The 24,220-nt window shown below is 50.4% G+C and overlaps 1 protein-coding gene across 1 annotated transcript in view; it reads left to right on the forward strand.

Moving 5' to 3' along the window:
- AGAP1 (ArfGAP with GTPase domain, ankyrin repeat and PH domain 1) overlaps positions 1 to 24,220 on the forward strand; it is a gene marked incomplete at its 5' end in the record, with an annotated part of 295,221 nt that overhangs the window by 57,553 nt on the left and 213,448 nt on the right. The window lies entirely within an intron of this gene.

Raw genomic sequence — 24,220 nt, forward strand, 5'->3', positions numbered from 1 at the left:
TGTGGGGGGAATGCCTTTGGCAGGATGCTACGGTCAGTGCTAGGAAGGTAGTCTGGAAGTCACAGACTGCAAAGCTTAGAGATAGCTGAGCCTTAGGGGCTCGGGGGGCTGAAAAGTGGTCCTCCAGACAAGCACGTCCTCATCCCAGAAACAAAACAGTACCTTTCCTGGGAAAAGAGGGTCTTTGCAGACGTGTTAAATTCAGGCTCTTCCGATGGGCCTGATGCAGCCACATAGATCCTTGTAAGAGGGGGCAGAGATTTGACCACACAGAGGAAAGAGCGATACAAGGGCAGAGAGATGGATGATTGGAGTGATGTGGCCACAAGCCAAGGAATGCCGGCTGCCACCAGGTGCTGGGCAAAGCAGGACCTGTACCTTCCCTCAAGCCTCTGGAGAGAGCACAGCCCTGTCCGCAGCTGGTGTCAGCCCCATGGTACAGATTGTGGACTTGTGCCCTGAAGGACTGAGAGAATAAGTTTCTGGTGTTTCAAGTCACCGAATTTGTGGGAACTTGTTGGAACAGCCCCAGGAAGCTCCTACTGATGGAAAGGGGCAAGGAAGACCCTGGGGAGAAACTCAGTCCCCGCCGCTGTGCCTGAGGTGGAGATGCAGGAGATGGGGCTCAAACTACTACTGCACATGGGCACGCCTGGATGGGCCATGCCACCAGGAGCACATGGACCTGCCGCAGAGCCCAGCAGGGTGACCTCCGGCTTGTGAGGGGTGTGCACAAGTCTGGCTGAGGGCAAGGAGGAAGCAGGCCCTGGGTCAGTGGACTGGGTGACCATGGGTTCCGTGGCGACCAGGGGCACGTGGAGAGCTGGGAGCTCTGTGTTGTGTTCCTGGAGGAATGACCCGGCCCGGAGGGGGCTCACGCCCGGCAAGTCAAGGCTGGTGGAGGGGGCGCAAGCTGCTGACGGTTAGCAGTTCCGGAATTCCGGTCCCGCATCTGGGTTACTTGCATCTGGTGCAACCTCGGAGGCTCCTGTATTCCTGCTTCCCATACACTCCTTCGCCCACTTGGTCCTTCCATCCCTCACCAGCCTCACCGGTGACCTGGTCTAAATCCAGCGGCCACATTTAGCCCTCGTCTTGCCCTCACCTTTCGACCTTGACACAGGCTCTTTCCTCCACTTGTCCTCCCTCGGCGGGCTCCTCAAACAGGACGAAGAGCCCTGTCATTGGCCCGACACGTGCTTTATGCTCAGCAGTAGGTGCTTCGCTGTGCAGCGGAGAGAATCAGGTGGTCAGGCCGGCGTTGGCCGTGTTGCCCTCAGCCAGTATTTATTGAGTGCCGTGTGTGCACAGCCTGCTTGCTCCGGGCTGGGTTCCTGTCTACAGCCCAGGAGTGCCCTTCGAGGTATTTACCCTCAGGGCCACGTGGCCTGACCAGCTGCAGTGGAAACTGGCCTTCATCCATGTCGACCTCACAGCTGGGTGTTTGCCCCAACTAGCCTCAGGTCAGGAAAAAAACATGGTGAAATCAGCGCAGCTGGTACGGGAAAGTTTGCAGCCGTTAGAAAAATATTTGCATGCCACTGGGGTCAGAACACTTTCTCACTTTAGCTCCCTTGTATTTTGGATTTTATTGTTCAGCCTTTCTACTGGTTTAAAAACAAGTGCAATGAAAGTAACGCAGAATCATCCAAGGTTTCCAAAACAAACCACAGAGCTCAGGTGGAATTATTTAGCGGTTCTGTTCAGAAGGTGGCTGAAGGAAACGAACCCCAAGGCCCAGGTGTTTCTTGGGAGCTTGCTAATGACCAGACACGCCGAGCCCCTGCCGTTTCTCCCGGCACACTTGGTGTTTGATTCCGCCAAGGCAGCTGTTACTGAGCTGCTACTCACCCATGGGCTCCTGAACCCGATAGATCCCGAATCATCACCTCGGATGTTGCCGAGTTAATTACCAGGACACCGTGGCTCCTGGGTGGCCCGTGGGTAACTCCAGGTCCGTGTAGCTTCTTATCACATACAACTCGGCATCGCACTTCCTCGGTTTGACCGGCTGTGGAATGGGGCACCTTCCCATCACCTCCTTCTAGGGCTGCTAGTGACGATGTATTTGTAGCTTGGAGGGTTTTAGAGTAAACACCTGTTATAAAGGTCATGGGAAGCCTCGGAGGTGGTGCTACCCACATAGGGCACAGCTGGAGGCAGCTCCGAGCGGGCAGGCAGGGGCCACCCTCAGGCCGCTGGCCTCCCAGGGCTGTGAGCTGGTCTGACTGCCCATAGGAAGGCCACACTGCCCTTCTGGGCCTCTCGCTCCTCCCCTGTGCAGTAAAGGTGCTGAAATGGCTCTATCCTGTCTGCTTTTATCTGATGTAGGAGAAATAGCACTAAGTCTGTTTTTTTCATCCTTACCCAAGGATATGTTTGATTTTAGAGTGAAGAAGGGAGAGAGAGAAATATCAGTGTGAGAAACACCGATCCGCTGCCTCCCACCGTGACCAGGGATCAAACCCGCAACCTTTTGGTGCTCCAACCAACCGAGCCACCCGGCCAGGGCAGCACAGTCTTTTGTAGCCCCCTTTCCCTCTTGTTCTGGAAGCACATCGACTCCCTGTCAGTTCGAACGCTTTTAAATAATAACACCGACTCGTTAGGCATGGCTCTCAGGCCAGGAAGTCAAGTGCACGGCTCCTCACGGGGCCCAGTTAGAATCCCCGAGGTGAGTGGTGGGTCTCTGGGTAGTTCCTTTACTAGTTAACTGAGCGCCTCTCTGTCCTCACACCTAAATACTAAATCCCTCTTTAAACATGGCCGCAGTTCACTGAAGCGGTTTTGTTTTTTTGTTTTGTTCTGTCTTGTTCTTCCTGTGTGAAGATGAGTATCTCTCCCCTCCTGGCCAGTTCAGTCCATCTTTTTCCCAGGCTCCTGGGCAGAAACAGGCGGCATCAGGAGGCAGTGGTTCCTGGGTGCTCCCCATGCCTCCGTCTTGTCACACCGACTCGCCGTCCTGCAGTGGAACAGCCGACTCAGGAGCTGCTGTGGATTGTCTTAAGAAGAAGCTTTAAATGACGGGCTGTGGGGAGCCGGCACGGCCATGGCATACTCAGCCCCAGGGCACCTTATGTGCCATGCCAGCTCAGCCTGGTTCAGTGACCCTGAGTGGGGAGGTGAAAGGATTGAGAAAAGACAGACAAGAGAATGAAAGCTGGGTCTCGGTGGGACACTGCTCCCTGATGAGGAGACGACAGCGCCCACAATCCGTGTCTTTATTTTATAGCAGATGCCACGAGGCAAAGTAGGGGCGTGATCACGTTGTTTACAGCATCCTCGTGAGTTTCAACCTCACTTAACTACATGCACCTAAACTCTATCACAAGGCACGTGGGGCTGCGTGTTCGGACCATAGGTTCAAGCTTACAACCACAGCCGTTGGCTATGATTGTGCTGGGAGGGCAGGGCCTTGCACGTGGCAATGAGAGGACCCTGTCCGTTCATTAGTCCGAGGCTTGAACCTGGCCAAAACACTGTACCCGCGCCCCACAATGGGCACCTTTTCTCTAGATCAGCCGTGGGCAAACTACAGCCCGCGGGCCGGATCCGGCCCGTTTGAAATGAATAAAACTAAAAAAAAAAAGACTGTACCCTTTTATGTAATGATGTTTACTTTGAATTTATATTAGTTCACACAAACACTCCATCCATGCTTTTGTTCCGGCCCTCCGTCCAGTTTAAGAACCCATTGTGGCCCTCGAGTCAAAAAGTTTGCCCACCCCTGCTCTAGATACTGCTTTTCCCCTCACTATATGGGGCAAGTCTAATGAAGAAACCACGTCCAGAAAATCGTAGAGCAGAAGCAGCAGCTGCCCCATCGCCCACCACCCTGCCCGAGGCCTGGGCTGCTCTCGGTCTGCAGATGAGAGCGTGTCCACCGAGGACAGCAAGGCCTGTCACAGTGGGAAGCCCGCCCAGACCTGAAGGCACTTCCTGTTTCTAGAAAGGACGGCGTCCGCAGGACCCAGTGCTTCCTCCCACCCTTCGGTCATTCTCCCCGAATCAGCATGGGTTTTTGGCACAAGCAGGCTAACGGGAACTTAGGACTCCAAAATCAAAACCTTCAAGAGCACAGCTTAAATGTTGCTGCTAGTAAAGCGATTGAGGTTTAAGGTGTAACATTTAAATGGAAATAACACAGATTTCATTCCCAGTCAAGGGCACATACCTGGTTGCAGGTTCGATTCCCGGTCACAGCCCAGGTGCATGCGCAAGGCAACCAACTGGTGTGTCTCTTTCCCATGGATGTTTCCCTCTCTTTTCCCTTCCCTCCCTCTCTTCCACTCTCTCTAGAAAATCAATGGGAATTAACCAGAAAAGAGTGGTGGGTGGGTTACAGTTCCCCACTGTTACACTTCACCACCTTTGGCCTCGTCCCAGAACCCACCATTGGCCGCGAAGGCCTCTCCCTGTCTCTGAGTGTGGGCCAGCCTCTCCTGCATCCGGGCGTGAACACGCAGGCCCGGAGTCTCGCCGTGGGCACAGTGACCGCGTCGGACGATGACAGAGGGCTGAAGTGAATGATGCCTGTGACTTGGCTCAGTTACCAACTACAGAAGTAAAACAAGTCTGGCAAAGTGTTTGCACTTGGACGTAGGTGGTGCAGTTTCAGGTGCTCGTTGATTTGTTACGTTTCTCTGTATGCTTGCCAATTCATGATGAAGTGGTTTGGGGGGGGGGGGGCGGTCCTCTCCTGGCTCTGCCCGGCTGCTTTCCTCCCCACCTGACCCCTCTGACCTGGACAGTGTCACCGCAGGTTTCACTGGGCCTTCGGACGGCTGCCTGAGGGGAGGTCTTCTCTGAGCCCCAGACGATCTATCGGCCATCTACTTGCTGTCTCCTCTCAGGCGTCCCAGAGAATCTCTCTGTTACTCGGGTCAGACAGCTGGGGCATGTGCTGACCTCACGCCTCCCGCCCGAGTCCCCTGTCACTAGGTTCTGTTGGTTCAACTACACGTCTCTGGTCACATGACCACCACCAGGGCTGTGGTCTGAGCCCCTCTCCTGCCCCTCCCACCAGGGCTCCCTTCTGCAGCTTCTCCTTCATAGGTGCCCCATCTCCTCCATTCCTTCCCCCATTGCAGCCAGATTCACGTCTGCACGTCCTGCTCTGAGGTGTCCGGGCTGCTGTGTGCCTGCCCCTGTCCCCACCCAGCCCCCCTCAGTTCCCAGCTGTCCTTCCTCCTGCCCCCTCTGTCCCCAACTCCTTACTCTTTTTAATCTCAAGACCCGCTCCAGTGGCACTTTCTCAGGAAATTGTTCTTCCCTCCTCCTCTCAAGTTCAGTTCTTAGATTGGGACCCTTCCGTCTGCAGCCGTGGTGCCTGGTCAGCTGCCCACCAACCGCTGTGCTGCCTCGCAACCTGGGGGAGGTGCCAGCCTCCTCAGCTGGGAAGCCGGTGACAGTAGAGCAGCCACAGTGACAAAAAGTGGGGTTCAGCAGCTTAGTGAGGATGACCTGTCTAATGGTCTGCCTCCTGCCTAGATTAGACCCTAGACCCCCCAAGATCAGGGACCATGTCTAGATTCAGATCAGTGTCCTGGCATCGTCATCTTCGCTGTCACTGGCACTATGGGCTCCTCCCAGTGAATGTCCCTGCATCCTCATCTTCGCCGTCACTGGCACTATGGGCTCCTCCCAGTGAATGTCCCGGCATCGTCATCTTCGCTGTGACCGGCACTATGGGCTCCTCCAAGTACTTCATGTCAATCAAATGACGGACAGGCAGACCTCACTTTATTGCATTTCACAGATTTTTTTTTTTTTTTTTACAAATTGAAGGCGAAACCCTCCACCAGCAAAAGGGTGACTTGCTTTATTGTGGTGGCCTGGAACCAAGCCTGCAGCATCTCGGAGGTATGCCTGCATTCCTCACACCCAGCTGATGCCCCACCTCCATGAGTCACATGCAGATAAGGAAACGGAGGCACAGAACAGCCAGGCCACTTGCCAACAATCTCACAGGCCATAAATGGCAGAGCTGAGATGGGAACCCCTGTTGTAGAGACCGCTTTTGTCGTGTGGCCAGTAATGAATGTGTCCCAGAAGTCTACACAGTGCCAGCAGCAAAAGGCTGCGGGAACGTGAGGTGTTAGCGCTGGAGGACGAGAGATCCTTACAGGAACACTGATGAGTCGAGTTGCTTGTTTTTAAATAAAAGCCTTCCTGGGATACAATTCACATACCATCAGGATTGCCTATTTTCGATTTCTAGGCTTGTTTTTGTCTTGGCTGTTTGCCTCACCTCTTGGGGGGTTTGTAATCTGAAAACAGTTTGTGATTAATATTGTCTGTATTAAGTAAACAGTTCTCCCCATGGCATATTCCCCTGAAACTCCTTACATAGCGCATCCGGCTGCCCTTAGAATGTGTCACATCCAGGCAGGCAGTTCTCAGAAACGTCAGGCAAGTCACAGTAGGGCCACTAGGTGGCAGTGTGGTCATGGCTGGAGACACCCTGCCCTGGCTTCCTTTGCAGACTGCAAGTGTATGTTAATGTGCTACATCCATTTTCATTTGAAAGATACAATTAATTAAATTAGGCATGCAGTGGATGTGGTGGGAAACGGGAAGCTCATGGCAGAAGCACGGTCAGCCATCGAAACAGCGCAGCCCAAGTGTCTGACCCCTTGAGCTGCTTTGTAAATTGGTACCTTATGGAAAACTACTCTATAACGGTGTTTCCTTAAAAGCTTGGACGGCACCATGTCATCAGAGAAAACACGGTAAAGCTGTTCACGTGAGGCTCAGAAAATTTTTGTCTTCACGTTAGCCTGACGAGGTTTCTGAGAAAGCAGCCAGCCGCCCCTGCCTACCCCCAGGTCTGCATGCAGTCGCTTGTACCTGATTTTATTTCAAGCTGATAGTTTTGTGGGGCTTTATTTTTTACAGCTTTAAAAAATAAGTTGAGAAATTTAGGTTTTCTAAAAAAAATGAATAGCTAAAGGTAACCGCAAAAGATATTATTGGCAGATGCAGCAAAAAACATATTTCCACAGAAAATTGGATTTTGCACATAAAACTTAGTAATACTAATAAAGATGTGTCATTACGGGTTTTAAGCCAAATAAGCAAACTCAAGGAGCTGTGCTGTCAGGGTGACTGGCGGTGGTGTTTATTTTTTTGAGACGTGTAAATCAGCTTTAGTTGGGCCATCGCAACTCAGATTTGCTCAAATTATTCTTGTGCCTCCTGATGGTGGGTAGAGCACTCGTGCCGCATAATTTACAGTCCTGTGCAAGGTGTGTTTATATTTAAGCTGTGCAGCGGTGTAGCTAATGAGAAAGATAAGAAATTTATAGTCCTCGGTGATTGATAGGATTACTGCCTCGGCATTAATTGAAATCCAAGGGATCACAGCTGTGCGGGCTTAAGTTGGGGGAAAATTACTTCAAGTGCCCTGAAAACTTTCAGATTCACTTCCGAGCATCTGAAAGATCATTTTCCTGCTGTCAGTCTGGCTGGTGGTAGAAACAGTTGCTGCTTGCCAGGGCGTAGGTAATTACACTGAGATAATTATGGCATTTGCTCTGTAACCTCCCTATAGTAGGTAGCTGTAAGTGTGGGGGGGAAATTAAATACTGTGGCGTTTTTTAAATGGCTTTAAAATTTTACATGTATAATAATAAAATTCTCCATGGCTACTCTGTTAAATATTCTCTGAACTATTTAAGACATTAGGGGGAAAATAATAATGGCCGAGGCAAGCCTGTGATATTTGTCATGTCTCACGATTTGCACTGGTTGTATTTAATCTGGGTGCCTCTAAAGTAATCTCGGAGACCTTTCCCTACCTGTCATTTTTTAATGTACCATTCTTGTTGAAGCTCAGTCTTGTGAAAACGTCTAAATTTCCCCATTAAGTGCTTAAAAAGTAATAAAACTAAAGTCATTAGACTTCACTCATCAGAACCGTATCAGGAGAAAAATTCTTAGGCGCCATAAATCTGACCACGGGTGCGACATTCATATCCCCGGATTCATTCCCTGGAAATGGACATTTGAAGGTAAATTGCTTAAGTAGGACCGTTTAAATTTTTAATACAATCTTATTGTAACTGTTGGCAAATGATTAAAGTGCAAAGGGGCCTCACGTGTTTTGTGAGATTTATAATAAATGCCCTGCGATGCCTTCCCTGCGTTGAATTACAGGTAAATGCTTCCAGAGGCCGGAGCGGCGCCGGCGGAGAGCTGAGCCTTCCACGGAGACTCAGTCATGCCTCCTGGACGCAGGCGTCTTTCCAGCGGATGCGGGTCATTCCCGCACCTGGGAGCTTCGGTGGCAGGGGGTGTCCAGCGCTCCCCTGAGCCACCATGTAGCCAACTGAAGCTGTTTTGAAAGCTACACAAATAAAGTTGACTGTTTCTGTCACCAGTTTGCTTTTGGGGGACGCATATCTTCTCACAGCTCTCTTTTTCCGCTGCTGGAGTGCCTCTGGCAGCCAGTGGCACAGTGTGGGCCCCTGGACCGCTGGTAGCTGCTGTTGACTGTGGATTGTCGTTCAGGCCTGTGGTTGGACAGAGCGACCAGCTCTTTGAGGGGCACAGGTGGAGTTGGCGGGCGCCCTCCGGGCAGGGGCTGCAGCTGAAGGTGCAGACCATGGACAGCGCCATCTTCCGCTGCCTCTGCACTGACTCAGAGTCCCTGTTGGATGGAGTTCAGCACATTTGAGGGATGGCTGTGGCTACCGTCCCGGCAGACCCCCGTCTCATTGCGCTTAGATTGCTTGCGCTTCGCAGGTGTGTTTTATTACAAATTGAAGATAAGACACCCGCCACCACCAACATATTATGACTCGCTTGATTTTGATACTCACTTTGTTGTGTGGGCTGGACCCCCAGCCCGCAGTGGCCCCTTGGCCTGCCTGCAGGCTGTCCTCTCTCTCGCTCTGCGTGTTCTGACCATCAGGAGCCTGTTATGAAGACAAAAGCAATACCTTTACCGTCTTTTCTCATTTCTATTATTATTATTATTATTGTTATTGTTATTATTTTGAGGAAGGAAACAAATACCCAGACTTTCTAAGCTGTCTTCAGCGTATTAAATTTCCTGGGCTGTAACTTGCCTTTTACTGAAGTGTCGCACCCACAGACATACTTCGAGGTTCTGCAGTGAAGAAAGAGAGTTCCTTTAAAATGCTTCCTCTGATTCTTGAGATAGATGCTAATGATTTGGATTATTAGCTAGCACAAACTGGAGTTCTTCCCATCTCTCCATGTTGGGGTTTTTCCCTCAAGCTGAATTTCAAAAGCTTGACTAGGAGAGTTTATATGTGGACAGATAATGCCATTAGTACCTAAAGCACAATGGTGGCAGTATCAGTGGGAGAATTACAGACACTCCCCAAGACATCTGCCTTGTTTGAATAACTTAACGAAACTCACAGTCGGGTCCTTCTTTCTCTTTAAATATCACCCTTGAGTGGCGTTGAAGTACAGTGTGTTGCGTGATTAATTGTCACAGTTTCGACACAGGTAAACCTGGCCAGGTGTTGGGGTGAGGTGCCTTTTGCTCATATGCATGGCGCGCTGTGCACCTGCAGGGATGGGACTGGCCTCCAGGGCGGCGCTGTCTGCTGCTGCGAAGTCCAATAAAGTGTGTGTGGTGTGTGTAACCTTTTAAATAGTTGGGACACACATAACTTTTGTGACCTGCTGGTGTGTATGTAGGTTGAGGAGTGAGAATCATCTCTGCTATTCTGTGACTTGTTTGTAAAGCGTCCATCAGGGTTGTTGTTTTTTAATGCCATTTAAAAATATATATGTTTTTATTGATTTTAGAGAGAGAAGAACAGAGAGAGAGAGCGAGAGAGAGAGAGAGAGAGATCAATCAGCTGCCTCCTGCCAGGTCTCCTACCAGGGATCGAGCCTGCAACCCGGGATGTGCCCTGACTGGGCATCCCCCTGGCGACCTTAATGTATGGAACGATGCTTAACCACCGCACAGGCCAGGGCTTAATGCTTTTTTTTTTTTTCTGGTGAGTTTGAGCCATGATGTCACCAAGGACAACATTCCTCGGTATTTTGTTCATGAAGGACATTGTCTTAGGGTGGATTAAAGTGAGACTTCTGGGTAAAGAGGAAAGGGTTTTGAACTTGTGGTCTAAAGAATCATTATAATCTTTCACCTACAGCTAACACATATGCTCCCAGTCAGATGCATTCAAAAATAGGCTTAATGTTCTACAACTCTGGGCCCTTTCTCACCCTTATGGGACCAGAGACGTTAGTGGTAATTAGGAAGGAGATCACGTCTTCCCCAGGGATCGGCGGGCAAGGCCGTGAAGGCCTGTTGTCTCCCTGGGAAGAGAAGGGTGCTGACTGTCCCTCTCGCCTGTGACTCTCCACTTTGCTGCTGTGGTGGAGGGCGTGTGAGAACGCCTTACTATGGGTGCACCTACAAAACGTGACCTGGGCCCGGCCAGAGGGGCCCGGCCAGAGGGGCTCGGGGTGGAGGTCGACCTATGAACCGGGAGGTCATGTTCGATCCCCAGTGTGGGGCGTGCAGGAGGCAGCCCATCAAGGATTCTCTCTAGTCATTGATGTTTCCCTCTCTCTCTCTCCCTCTCCCTTCCTCTCTGAAGTCAATAAGAATATATTTAAAAAAACAACAGCATGGTGCTGAGGGAAAGAGGCACACGTATAAGAGTACAAAATGAACGCTTCCGTCTGCCTGAAGTTCCACAGCAGGCGAAGCTAATCTTTGGCATTTAAAAAAACCTGTGGCTGTGAGGAAGGGAGGGGGAATGTTGGGGAGGGGCAAGAGGGACTCCCTGAGGGGGTGGACATATCCTGAATCTTCATGGGGACGCGAGTTAGGTGTCATTGGTCGAAACTCGTGGAAGGGTACAACTCAGATTTTTACATTTCATGATCTGGACATTTATTCTCAAAAAGGGAACCTTGAACAGTTAATGAATGAGAGTTACTTATGCCCAGGCTGAACTGTGTAGGGGGAAAGTGAACTGATGTCTGCAACATTTAAAATGCAACAGAAAATAGATGATGGGCAGATGGTTGTATATCTCTCACAGCAAGTTTAGCAACATGTGACAGCGATAAGGTCCAGGTGGTGTGGAAATGGCGTTCACTCAGATCCTCTCAACTTTTGTGCATGTTTAAAATTTACATGTTGCCCAAGCTGGATAGAGCGTCGACTTGCAGACCAAAGGGTCCCGGGTTCGATTCCAGGCAGGGGCAAGTACATTGGTTTCAGGCTCCTCCCCGACCTGGGTCCTGGTCAGGCTCATGCAGGAGGCAACCAATCGATGTGTTTCTCTGACATCGGTGTTTCTCTCTGTCCTTCCCTCTCCCACTCTTCCTAAAAATCAATGGAAAAATATCCTCAGGTGATATAATAACAAAATAAATAAAATTTTGCATGTTAATAATTTAGGGGAAATGAAAATAGTTGTTAATCCATTTAAAGTATTACTGTAGGTATTTTACATTAAGATGGGCTCATATAGCCCTGCTGGTTTGCTCAGTGGTTAGAGTGTCAGCCCACACACTGAAGGGTCACAGGTTTGATCCCCAGCCCCGGGACACATGCAGGGGGCAACCAGTTGATGCGTCTCTATTACATCAATGTATCTTCCCCCCACCCCCCAACACACACACTCTCTAAGAAATCGGTGGAAAAAATATCCTAGGGTGGGAATTATTTAAAAAAAAAAAAAAAGATTAGCTCATATAAACTGATTTCAGTGTGAAGAACTTTCTCACTGGGAGAGATGTGCGGTATTATTATGAGCTCTATGTTTTTTTAATGAGGCTTCCCAAAATTGAAATGCATCCTTGATTCTTTTAAGAATTTCAATAATTCATAGAAATTGGAGGTAACCGATAGGGATAGTATGACTTCGTCACTGTTACTAAATCACAGCAGATTACAAATTCAAAAATCAATCAGTATTCTCTGCTGAAGTCTAATTAACACTTAAACATTATTAGTCACAAATGTGAAATCTTGATCGGCAATGACCTCGGGTATTCTAAATGTAAATAAAGTTAGATTTAGATCCCTTTTAATTACCTGAGATACTGTGAGTAATTACCGTGGCGATTGATAAACTTAATTTCTTTTTAAAGGAAAAAAAAAACTTCCTGAAAGTTTCTCTGCGCTATATACTTAACTCTTCTGTAACCTTGATCCATGGGGGAAGAATGGTCTCAAGCCCTATATTAATTCTATAGAATGTGTGTCATTTCTTTACTGGGGCTCTCAAATTCATGTGACATAAATGCCTGCTATCGCTATAATATCACAAAAGGCGAAACTCACCCAAAGGAGTGTTATGTTTGGAAGGGTGGGTTTCTGGGGATGGTGCCGCTTAGATAGTAATTGAGGGTGTGGGGAGCGCGTTCCTGCGAGTCTGTGCACAAAGGCCGTGAAGAGCGGGTGGAAATCTGTTCTGTCATCTCATCCTTCTTCCTAATTGCATCACAATACATGGCCTAATCCAGCCTGTGTGTCACTGTCACCTCTCCGAGGCCTCCGTGCTGGGCCACCTGCGGCTCGTCGCTCAGGAGCCGGGAGGAGAGGGGTCCTTTTCCCAGGCTCCAACCAAGATGTCGTCTCCCCCACTTTAGGGAGAAAGTGTCTTTCTTGTGGAGATTGTAGTAAGGATAGCTATATTTGGAAATAGGAAAACAGCTTCAGTGGGAATGGGTATGTCCATTCTTCTTGCCAAGTACAAGGTATCTGAAGGAGACGTTCCTGTGACAAGTGCGGGGGGGAAGGGGGGGGGGTTTTGCACCATGTCTGAACGCCCTTCTCTGGGGAGCAGGTGTATCTTAAAACAGGAAGGAAATTAGACTGATAGATTTGGTTAAACAGGTATTAATCAAACTATGTCAATTTTTTAAAAAAGAAAACCAGTGATTATACTTGACTGTATTTGTCTCAGGGTTCCTGCTTTCAACATCCTTTTACAGCCTTGTTATGTCTGATGCAGTCTCTTATTTAGGACGCTTTCCCTCTCCCATTCTTATCGGCATCTCCTCATCTTTCTTTACATCCGCATGCCATTTCTTTCGCTTGGATAATTTCACACCATCAGTTTTGTGCGCTCCTCATTTTTTGTGGCATCTCTTTTTTTTTCACGATTTAAATCCCTTTCCGCAGCCCCTTCTCCTCCGTCAGCCCCGCCTGCGGCACCACAGGCATCTCTCCGTGGTCTCTCCTTCACGTCACTCATAAGCCCTGTGAGCATATCTTGTGACCCATCTTTGGCCCTTTCAAGACATCGTGGGTCTGAAAGGGGAGACCTAAGCCTCCCTGGTGCCGAAAGTCCAGGGGGCCCCGTGCGGCCTAAAGTGCTCCAGGGTGAGCCTTCGCCTTCGGGGTGTCAGGAACCTCCGCTCGGCAGCCATCAGCCCGCTCTGCGAGACAGCGAGACAGCTTGATGAGTCGAGGAGAAGTGACAGGTTCATTTTTCCCCTCTGTGTTTCAGCCATTTATCTTTCAGGTCCTCGCCTGCCATCTAATTGTATTGCCAATTTATTGGGGGCCGCGCCGCCTCGTCTGGAAAGTGCTGATTTGCATCCGACGTGAGAACGAGTGAGAGAGGAAGTTAATCCCCTCCGGGCCTGGGGGACAGGTCTGCGCTGGTCCCTGTCTCAGACCGATAGACGCTTTCTGATCGGTGTCTGTGTCTCCGTGTTGACCTGGGCCGTGGTGAGAACCTCATCTCACCCTCGTCCAGAAAACTCCGTTTTATGAAATATATTTTTATTGATTAGAGAGAGAGGAAGGGAGAGGGAGAGAGAGAGAAACATTGATTTGCTGCCTCATGCACTCCCCCTATTGGGGATTAAGCCCTCAACCCAGGCATGTGCCCTGAGGGGAATTGAACTGGTGACCTCCTGGTGCACAGGGGGCCATGCTCAACCACTGAGCCACACCGGCCGGCTGCTCCGCTCTTTGAAAGGTCTGTACTGTGCGCTTTTTGCACATCTTTCTACATTTCAGATCACCCTGAGCTGTTAGCTGCTTTCATCTCTGCTCACTGTGTTCAGGATCATTTATTCAGTGACGTGGAATAACAATGCTGAAGGTGAAGTGGGCTGGACGAGGTGGGGCTCAGCCCTGTGTCTCACCGCAGTGTGAAGAGAAGAGAAAAGCTGTCCTACCCTGAGCTGGTGGGGTCCTGAAGGAGAAGCCCTTGGTCCATGAGGTCCAGGGGACCAACTGGCAGAGCTGGGTGCCTCCTGAGGGTCACTGCTCAGGCGCCAAGCAGCACGAACTGGCACAAGGGTCCCCAGGCCAGGACTCGTCAGGAGCGCATACCCGTCCCAGTGTGGCGCCCTGCTTCTCTGGGCGATCGCCCAATCCATGGCTCTTATGCACAGTCCAGGCACAGTTGTATTCTTTCTAAACCTCTGGTCCAGCGTCCTGGACAAGGAGCCAGAGACACAGAGCAAGTCCCTCAGGCTGGGCTGGACCTGGGTGAAGAACCCCCGATCCCTGAGCATAGTGAGGGCCTGGGGGAGTGAAAGATGTTACATTTGGGCCGCAGGCAGAGAGGGAAACCCGCCAGGGCCCCCACTGGGAAGGAGGGTTGGTGTGGCAAGGTCTCGGACGAGGGTGCTGGACTCAGGCAGTGAGTGTGGTGCTGAGGAGGGCCAGACAGCATGTGTGAGCGGAGGGTCAGGCTTGGAGGGTCCCCGGAATGTCCGGGGCTGACCGTGCGCTGGGCGTGCTGTTGACGGGAGCTGTGGTGGAGTCCTGGGACCTCCGGGCCGTGCCCTGCACAGCACCTCCCTTTTCTCCGAGGGGAGAAATGCTGATTGAGGGTGGGGCCCAGCAGCCCGTGCCCAGACTGACGGAAGGGCGTTTGACAACATGGTCTTGGGATGAACTGAAACTTCATTTTCAGAGGAGTGGGTGTTTGCAGTCCTCTGGGTCTGGACAGGGTCCCTGTGCCCTTCAGAGGCCTGAGACCCCACAGGGTCAGCGTCTTGGTTCCCACTGCCCGTCAGCCCAGTGTGTGGCACTCGGGCACCCCAGGGCAGTTGCACTTTGGGACTCAATTTTAAAGGACATTTGTGCCGTGAAGAAGGGGACGTGCATCTCCTGGGAGATAATTTGATGTCCTTGTTGCCACAAATAATAACTTGTGGCAACAAGTTATGATCAGAATAATCATCCTTGAGTCCACATATAAATAAACGCCAGATTGCCCGGCCAGCGTAGCCCAGTGGTTCAGCATCGTCCCATGCACCAGGAGGTCACGGTTCATTTCCGGGTCAGGGCACATGCCCCGGTTCCAAGCTCGATCCCCAGTGGGGGCGTGCAGGAGGCAGCTGATCGATGCTTCTCTCTCATCATTGATGTTTCTATCTCTCCCTTCCTCTCTCTCTATAAAAAAATCAATAAAAACATTAAAAAAAAAAGCATCAGAAAGACCAGCTTTTTTCCCCCTTAGTTTTATGTTCTCTCACTTTCTCTGAAAGGAAGCGGGAACTGCAGCTGCCTGGAACTGTAGACGTTTCCCCTCTTTTCAAATTCTGGTATTCCTGTCGGCAGCCGTGACTTTGCCCATCCTGAAGGTAACTGTTTATTGCAGCCGGCGTTTCAGTCCCGGTTAATAGGAGCAATTAAACAATAGCTTCATTTCCAGCAAATTAACAACCGTAATAGGTAATTGTGACATAAATGAAGATAAATTTGTTTTAATACAAGAGATAAAAAGAATACAGACAAGAACTGAATCTCAGATTAAGAATTCAGACTCCATTGCTTTGTGGAAGTTGAACGCTTCGCTGGAAGAAATTAAAGGGAGCCTGGGTTTTTTGCCATGTCCCGCCTTGGGTCACAGGGCTTTTTCTTTTCAGTACCATAGCAGTGTTGTCCGAGTGTGTGTGCCGGTGCATAGGTGAGTCCTCCAGGATTTCCCCACCAAACCCTTTCTCCTAAAGACTTGCAGGGGGCCTCTCAGGTTCCCACTGACAAGGACCCAGAGATGCACAGAAGAGCCTTTCCAACGAACTTCGTGACCTGTTCAAGGTGTAGGACGCCTGTCCGTCCTGGTTAGTAGCAGCTATAATCAGGAACTGTTCTGGTGGCTGATGGTTTGTTTTGTGGAAACATGCACATGCTCAGGTCAGATCCGTTTGAGGACCATAGACATGGTGTCTGTGGGAAGCGGGGCTTTCGAGGGGCAAGTAGGCCGCGGGAGGGCGGCTGAGGATTTGGAGGGAGTGGCAGGAACACTGGCCGCCTTGCTGGACGAGGGTCTGAGTTTCTCCTGCTGAAGTGAAGGTCTAACTTTTGTTGAGGGACAGGGTCCGGGCACTTTCTCAATACGGTGAGTGTCCTTGGGTTTCAGGAACCGTAACTCCGTGTAGGTTACATGCCCAAATCGGCTTTGATGGATTGTAAACTGGGGTTCAGCCAAAACGACATCACTGAGTTTCTGTCACCTTAGAACTTCCTTTGGTTGCTTTGCATCATCGATAAAACAGGTGTACGGGTAGAGTCAGAGCAGTTTCAGGTATGAGAGTCTCAAAACAATATCACTGTGCCTCTGAGCCCGGGGAGCCAGGCTCCTGAGTCCAGACCCTGGGACGTCCATCACAGAGCACCCCCTACCCCAACACACACACACTCTCCTTCCTCCAGTGTCCAGATAGGGATGGCCTGCATCTTCCAAACCAACCACGTGTCCTCCCAAAGCGTCTTCTCACTTGTCCTGGAAGAGTTTTGATGGCCTCCTGGTGCCTTAAGGATCGAGTCCACACTTGTCACTTTTCTTTGCAAATGAGATTCTTAAAATGTATTCCCAGTTCCCCTGTGAATCTTCTCCCTCACCTTCTCATACGTTCTCGCCCATCCCCATTGGGGAGTCTGCGTTCCTTCCGTTATCCAGGTGGCCAGGGCTTGATGAGGGCCAGGTGCATGCTGGCCCTGGGAGTGCAGGGAAAGCATGGTGCCTGGCGTTGGCAGAAGAGTCGGCGGCCGGTCACATTGGCCCATTGCCTCGGCACGTGAACTGCCTATTCTCTGATGGGCAGCACCATCTGGCAGGATATACAGGTGTGTCGGTGCCAGGGTCCCCGAGTGTGGTCCCCATGGTTCACTAATTGTCATAAGGCATCAAACAACCCAAGAGACCTTCAAGCACACCGCCCCCCCCCCCGCACCCCGTTTTCATTTTGTTAGTGTTTGGGCACAGCCTCTGTACTTGAAACAGAGACAGTATGGAAATAAACCTAGGAGATGGGCACGGGGTTACCACCATACAGAACACACCCTTTATTTTAACATTCATTAACTTTGAGAAAAAATCCACTTCACATTTCTTTTCACTCCTAAGTCACAAAGTCAGAACTCATAATTTGGTAATTAATTTCTTCTTAATTAATAAGATAGTTTAATGATCACTCAACTGTAATTTAAAACTGAGTTGAGACGTTAGGGGATCTTTTATTTGTTGCTGGAAGATTTACAGTCCCTGGCGGTTTCATTATTTATGGGTGTTCGCCTCTCAGCCCTGCCCCCGCCCGGGCTCAGAGGGAGAGCCCGGTGGATGGTGCAGGACACGCTGCCTTTGGTGCTGGCACCAGCGGAGGTGGACCGGGCGCACCTGGTGTCCTAAAATGGAGTAAAGTTGGAGTCTCAAGCCAGTTGATTTTCACAAATGTGTCTGTTATGAAGATGACAAATATTGTTAGATTTATCACTCATACTGAAGTTCCTGTCTAACATTGCTTGCTCAAACTGTGGGTCTCCCACCCCCACCCGGACTGGCCTCCGGGGCTGCCTGCAGCTGTTCCAGTAGCTGAAGAACCATCCTCTCCCTCACATTTGGCTTCATTTACACCTGTCCACTTGGCATCTAACTGTGGCTCTTCAAGTCTGCATGCTTCTCCCCAGGGCCACCCTCAGCTAGCACCCCCCACCACCCCCACAAGGCATCTGCCTCCAGCACAGCCCGAGGCGTCCTTGGGACTCGCGGAGAGCCCTGTGCGGAGAGCCCTGTGCGGAGAGCCCTGTGCGGAGAGCCCTGCAGAGTCCGGAAGACGCTGCGAAGCTCATGGAGCAGAAGTTGATGTCGGAAAGGACAGAATCGTGCAGAACGTTTAGAAGCAGCTTATCACTTATATCTCCAGGCTCCAGTGGACTGGGGGTGGGGAAGGAGGGAGGACCGGCCATTTTGGGGCCCTGGGGACCTGCACAGGGAGAAGGTTGGGTGGTGGAGCTTAGTAAATGATGAGTGAAGAAAGGGGATGTGGGACAAGGGACCCCACCTCGGCCCATCTCTGGTGAAGGGGAGCTCCTTGGATGGAGGGTGAGGATTTTGCTCCTGGAGTGGAAGCTGCTGAAATTAGAGACCAGGTGGTGCCCCTCTTTTCCTGCCCTCCCCCCCCACACACACACACACACACGCCTTTCCCGGCTTGCAGGAGGCCCAGCGGAAGTCCTTATGAATTGATTAATTCGAGTCAGTCATTTAATCCACAGAGGATGTTTTGCTGATTAAATTCACTAACATTTATTGGACTATGCCAAAAATGTCATAATCATTAATGAAGTTAAAAAGCTTGATTTGTGCTTAATTTTGGATAGTGTGGGTGCCAGCTGGAGCCATGCAAAAGGAGTCTCAGAGGTGACCCTGCCCTGGTCCAGAGCAGGAGGCAGAGCCTCATGTGAGTGGTCACGGGCGAGTCGTTTACTGAGCAGTTTCTATACACCAGGCTCTAAGGATTCAGGGCGAGGACTAGAGCTGCATCCCTTCATCAACATACCCCTCTCCGTGTCTGTGACGTGTGTGCACACATATGTATACACACTGTGTACATGTGTGTATGTGTGTGTGCCTGTATACATGTCCATGCACACACAGCTGGGCCTAGTCCAGGTACTGGTGAGATGCGGAGCTGGCCACATTCGCACCTGTGTGTGTTCGGGGTTTGGGGTCCACGGAGCAGTCTGGATGGGTAGGACAGGAAGGCTCCCAGGGCGGCGGTGCTGAGGCTCTTCGAGGACTTGGCCATGGGGAGATGGAAGGCGTGTTCTGGGCGGGGCGGGGTGGGGGGCAGCTGGAGTTACAGGCGGGCCAGGGGCTGAGGCAGCTGTGGGACTTCTGTCTGGTTGTATGTAGGCTGTGGGGCTGGGAATGTGGGGACGTGGGGTTTCAAAGGCTTCCTTGGCCAGCGTGGGATTCTGAGCCAGTTGAGAAATGAGACCAGAGACTTGGGCCCCAGGACGATCCCATCATTACTAATGGATTGGTAAACAGCCCTGGAAGATGAAGGCTGCCTGGGCTTCCTGTGGAGCAGTGGTTCTCAGCCTTCTGGCCCTTTAAATACAGCTCCTCATGTTATGACCCAACCATAACATTATTTTCGTTGCTACTTCATAACTATAATGTTGCTACTGTTATGAATCGTAATGTAAGTATCTGATATGCAGGATGGTCTTAGGCGACCCCTGTGAAAGGGTCGTTCGACCACCAAAGGGGTCGCGACCCACAGGTTGAGAACCGCTGCTGTAGTGGAAACCAGGGTCCCCAGAGGTTCGCGGGCCTTGAGGAGCCCACGCTGTCCCCGGAGCTGCGGGCACTGGGAAGGGATAGGCCGCTCCTCCCACGCCCGCTGGGCGTGTCGCCCCTCCCGTGTGCAGGAGGACCTGTGATGGGCAGGAGTGTCAGGGTTGTGGGCATCCCACTGCGTGGAAGGCAAAGCACTCACCTCGCGACCAGGGGCGCCCCTTGTGTGAGGAGGTTCAGGGCGTCTGCAGGATGGGGGGCTGCTAGACTGTAAGCAGGACGATTGGCCGCATAGAAGGCCACCTGCAGCACTTTCCTTTGGGCGGCCGTGGAGGGGACTGGACTGCTTTTGGTAACCAGCATGGAAAGGTGAGGTCTTGGGTGGAGGCAGTGGCCGTGACGATGAACTTGAGAGAGATTCTGGTGGTAGACTCTACCATCCGTCATGTCTCCTACTGAGTGTGTGACGGGGGAGGCTAGTCAGTGGAGGGGGAATCTGGAGAAGCAGGTCTGGTGGCCAAGGGAGGCTCGGGCTGGGCCCTGTGGACGTTGAGAATCGTCTCCCTCCCTCTGCCCGGGAGCTGCGAGTGGTGCTCGGAGACGCAGTTCTAGAATGCAGGGAGCCCAGGCTGTTAGGTGGACGTGCAGCCTTGGACATTGAGGTGGAGAGGCTGCGGGGGAGGGCATGGAGATCAAACACGGTGAGAGAGGGAAGCCCAGAGTCCCCCACAGGGAAGAGCCAGGGAAGGAGGAGGAGGAGCTGTAGGTGGGGGAGGAAACAGGAATGTGGGGGCCGCGAAAGGAGGGAGGGAGGCAGGACAGCAGGGCACCTGCAGCGACGCCCACTGCTGCCCAGCGGTCAGGTAAGATGCCCCCTCCCAGCCATCACCAGTGACCTTGGTGATGCGGGCTGTGTCCAGGCTGAGGAGGTCAGGAGAGGGGGAGGGACATCGGGGACAGTCCAGCTGCTTCCGTGAAGGCAGATTGTGAAAATGGAGTTTAGCCGGCATTGGCTGAGCCCCTCCTGGGCCTCTTTTATCTGTTCCCCAAATAAACTTCAAGGATCATGGAGAGAGTGAGAGGTCAGAGAAAGGGACACATGGTCCCTGTCCTGGATGTGCTAGGATCTCGTGGGGATGCTGGCTGGGAGATAGGGTGTCTCCTGGCCCCGAGGCAGTGTCCCGGGGCCGGGGGGGGGGGGGGGGGGCATGCAGGCCGCCTGCTGTGGTCCCCTCTGCCTTGTTGTTTGCATCTGTGGCCTGGCTCAGGTCAGATGTGAAGGGGGGAAGAGGCCAGGGCACCGTGTGGGGCGGGCCTGCTTCCTGGTGTAGCCGGGCCTGTTCTTTCCCTCCGAGTGGGAGTGATGGGAAAGCAAAGCGAAGCAGGATGGGCACCACGCCAGGGTTTAATGAGGTCTGATTTGGGAGCTGAGTCTCAGATTTACCACTAATTAAAGGGTGCCATTTGTCATCTATCCAATGGAAACTTTAAAATTTGTGGAGATAGTAAATGTCTAACTCACTTTGCTTGTTGCTTACATTTAAATTGAAGGATGGAAATACATACATGAAAGTGTACCTAAGGGATTGGCTTTAAAAATGGTCTCAAATGCATGACCCAGGTCAAGCAGGGGCCCTTGCCAGCCCCCAGCGGCCCCTGCACTCTCCCCCGGGCACTGGCGAGCTTCATTTTGAAGCTTATACAGTGTATATAGATACGATTGAAGGGGTTAATTAAGGATATCTGTTATGGATTACCTAAATCAAATGCAAAATGGTGGGAGGAAGTGACCTGAGACAGCAGTGAGCATTAGTGTGGAAATGCCAGGGCGTTCGTGCAGTTGGCCGGCGTCAGCAAAACAGAGAACATTTGCAGTGGATGCTGCTGACATTGTGGCCACTTCGCTCCCCTGGCGACTGTGTAGGGACGCGGGTCACCAGAATCAGGGAAACATCACTTCTCAGTGGCAAGGGTTTCCTCTTCTTCTAAGTAACCTCACTGTTTGTGTTCTGTTTGAATCATTCATTCACACGTGTTTCTGTAAAATATGTAACATCCTCATTTGTTGAATGATCCAATGTAGACAAAACTCAGAGGTTATAAAAATGGCCCAGTCAGCATAATCTGGGGTAATATTATGTTTTAAGTCTATTAACGTTTAAATGTTCTGAATATGAGTAGTTAATGGTTCCAATTACAATAGAACAATGCCCCCACCCCACCCCTCACCCCAGGCAACAGGAGTTCCCTCTCCTTGGCTTCGGTTTTGGGGGAGGGGCTCACCTACTCACACAGTCCGTCTCATCTCTCATGTCTTGTGATTCACCCCGACTTTTGCAAGATCATTTGAGGGATGGGCCGGGGCACTGTCTTAGATGGCCGTGGTCTCTTCAGGTTGTAGAGCCGGCAGGCAGCTTGTGGGGATCCCAGAGATTTTCGTCCGCGCTGTGGAGAGGGTGCCAAACCTTACACAGCAGTTGCTTCATCCTCTCCTTTTCCTCTTACTAGTCCTCTTCTTTTCTTTTCTTTTTTTTTTAAAGTATTTTTTTAATTGATTTTTAGAGGAAGGGAGAGGGAGAGAAACATTGACATGTGAGAGACACATTTATTTGCTGCCTCCTGCATGGCCCCTACCGGCGTTGAGCCCACAGCCCAGGCACATGCCCTGACAGGGAATTGAACTGGCCACCTTCTGGTGCACAGGACGATGCCCACCCACCGAGCCACACGGGCCAGGGCCTTTTACTCGTCTCCTTCCTTCTTAAGTCAGATACTTGCATTGCCCTCCGTTGAGTTTTCCCTACTTTTGTGGGTTATCCTGTAGTTTTGAAAGAGTCTATTTTAGAACAACATACTTGTAAATAATTTCATTTCTTGCGTTGGGGTGTGGACATAACAATATGGGAAAATAGAACAAATGTGAGTTAAGTTAAAAAATGCCACAAGTTATGAGCGTGAATTTACCAAAAGTATTACCAAAAATGCTACCAGTGTTTTGTAATAAATGTGGTAGAACAATAATTAAATGAACAGGATTTTAACCCTTACCCTCTGGTACCACCCTGTCCGTGTTTGATGGGGTGGGAGGGAGACTCGCAGGTAAAAACGTTCTCGTGGCTGGTGAACTTGCTCTTGCGGGCCTCCACGGAGGAAGGATGGGACATTCATTTGACTTACCTTAGAAAGCTTCTCAGATCTCCCTGCAAAGAAAACATTTGCAGGAAATGTCTGCAGAGATCTCCAGATGCCCAGCCCTGTTAATTCTGACCTGTGTGCTTTTTAATGAGCTTTCAGATCAAAGTCACTCTGGCCTTCCAACTGCAGTAAAATAACATGCATTCGAGTTGATAATCAGAAACCCCCTTTTGCTCTCCTCCCTCCTCCAAAAAGAAGTAAATGGGCAATCCCCCAAACAGTCATGATTTTAACTTAATTTACTCCTGGTCTCTGGGATTTCAGCTCACTGGCACGACACATGTGTTGCAGCTGTTGGAATCTGATCTTAAATTTTATTTTTGAGTTCACATAATGATTTATAAAATCCTCTAATACACGTCTTCAAAGACCCCAGATCGATACGCCGATGGTTTTGAAATGACAGAGTGCCGCACTGTTCCTCTGTAATTTAAACATGATTAGCTGATGAAGGTTATGATCAATACACTACGGGAAGATAAATTAATTGATATCATCCTTTCAGGATGATGAGAGGCCTATTGGAGGTGGGCTGTACCTAATGAGGCTGGCTCTCATCTCTGGGAGCCATTTTTTACACACTGCGTTTTCACTTAATCATATTTATACTATCATTCATTTACATGGAGGCCATCAGCTCCGGACAGACTGGTTCCTTATTACAATTGTGTTCATTTGGAGGAGAAATGGCCTGCGGATGCCATGCGCTCCCTTCTGTGTTGTAACCTTTTGCTGGGGGCAGCGATGCGCTCCTGTGCATGGGTGTCCGCAAAAAAAGAGCAACTCTCTGGGCAAACACAAGGATTGAATATCATTGAACTTAATTACAGCTCGTCCCCAAAGACACACATCTATTCAAATAAAAGCTGCAGTTACTCTCCTGCAGTGACACCTATGGGTGTAGGAAGAGCTTTCTAATCGTTGACTTCCTTTCCAATTAAATCCAATATGCTTTATCAGCGAGCCTATTTGCTGGGACAAGTTATGGCTGGTTGAATTTAGATTCGTATTGATTAAGATTAACTTCCGATGTGTGTAGCAATATATTTAAATAAAAAAAGTCTTTGATATCATTACATGTCCTTGAATACAATTCTGTGAGACAGCTTGTAAAGTTGAGTGATTCTTTGGGCTATGCAAAAAAACAAACAGATTTTTTATTTTTCAAGATTTGGTTACATTAACCTGTCTTATTTAGGATTATTTTTGCCACAAGTAACTAAGGGTGGGGAGGAATCTAATTATTAGAATAACTTAAACAAGATAGGAGTGTGTTTTTCTGTTTTACACTCAGGTTTCTGAGGTGGTCTGTGAGGGCTCCTCCTGTCTCACACGCCACAGGTGTGGCTTTTGTCCCCAAGGGGGCCCCCAGGACCACAGCCAACATGTGCTTTTTAAGCAGCGGGAAGGAAAGACACAGGGAAGGCATGGACCAGGGGCAGCTCTCCCAAGAAAGATTCCTGGGCACAGCCACATGCCCCTTCTGTTGTCGGAACTTGTGTGCAGGACCACGTTCAGCTGGGGTG

Source organism: Myotis nattereri, assembly GCF_964212035.1.
Source record: "Myotis nattereri genome assembly, chromosome: 7".
Lineage (NCBI taxonomy): Eukaryota > Metazoa > Chordata > Mammalia > Chiroptera > Vespertilionidae > Myotis > Myotis nattereri.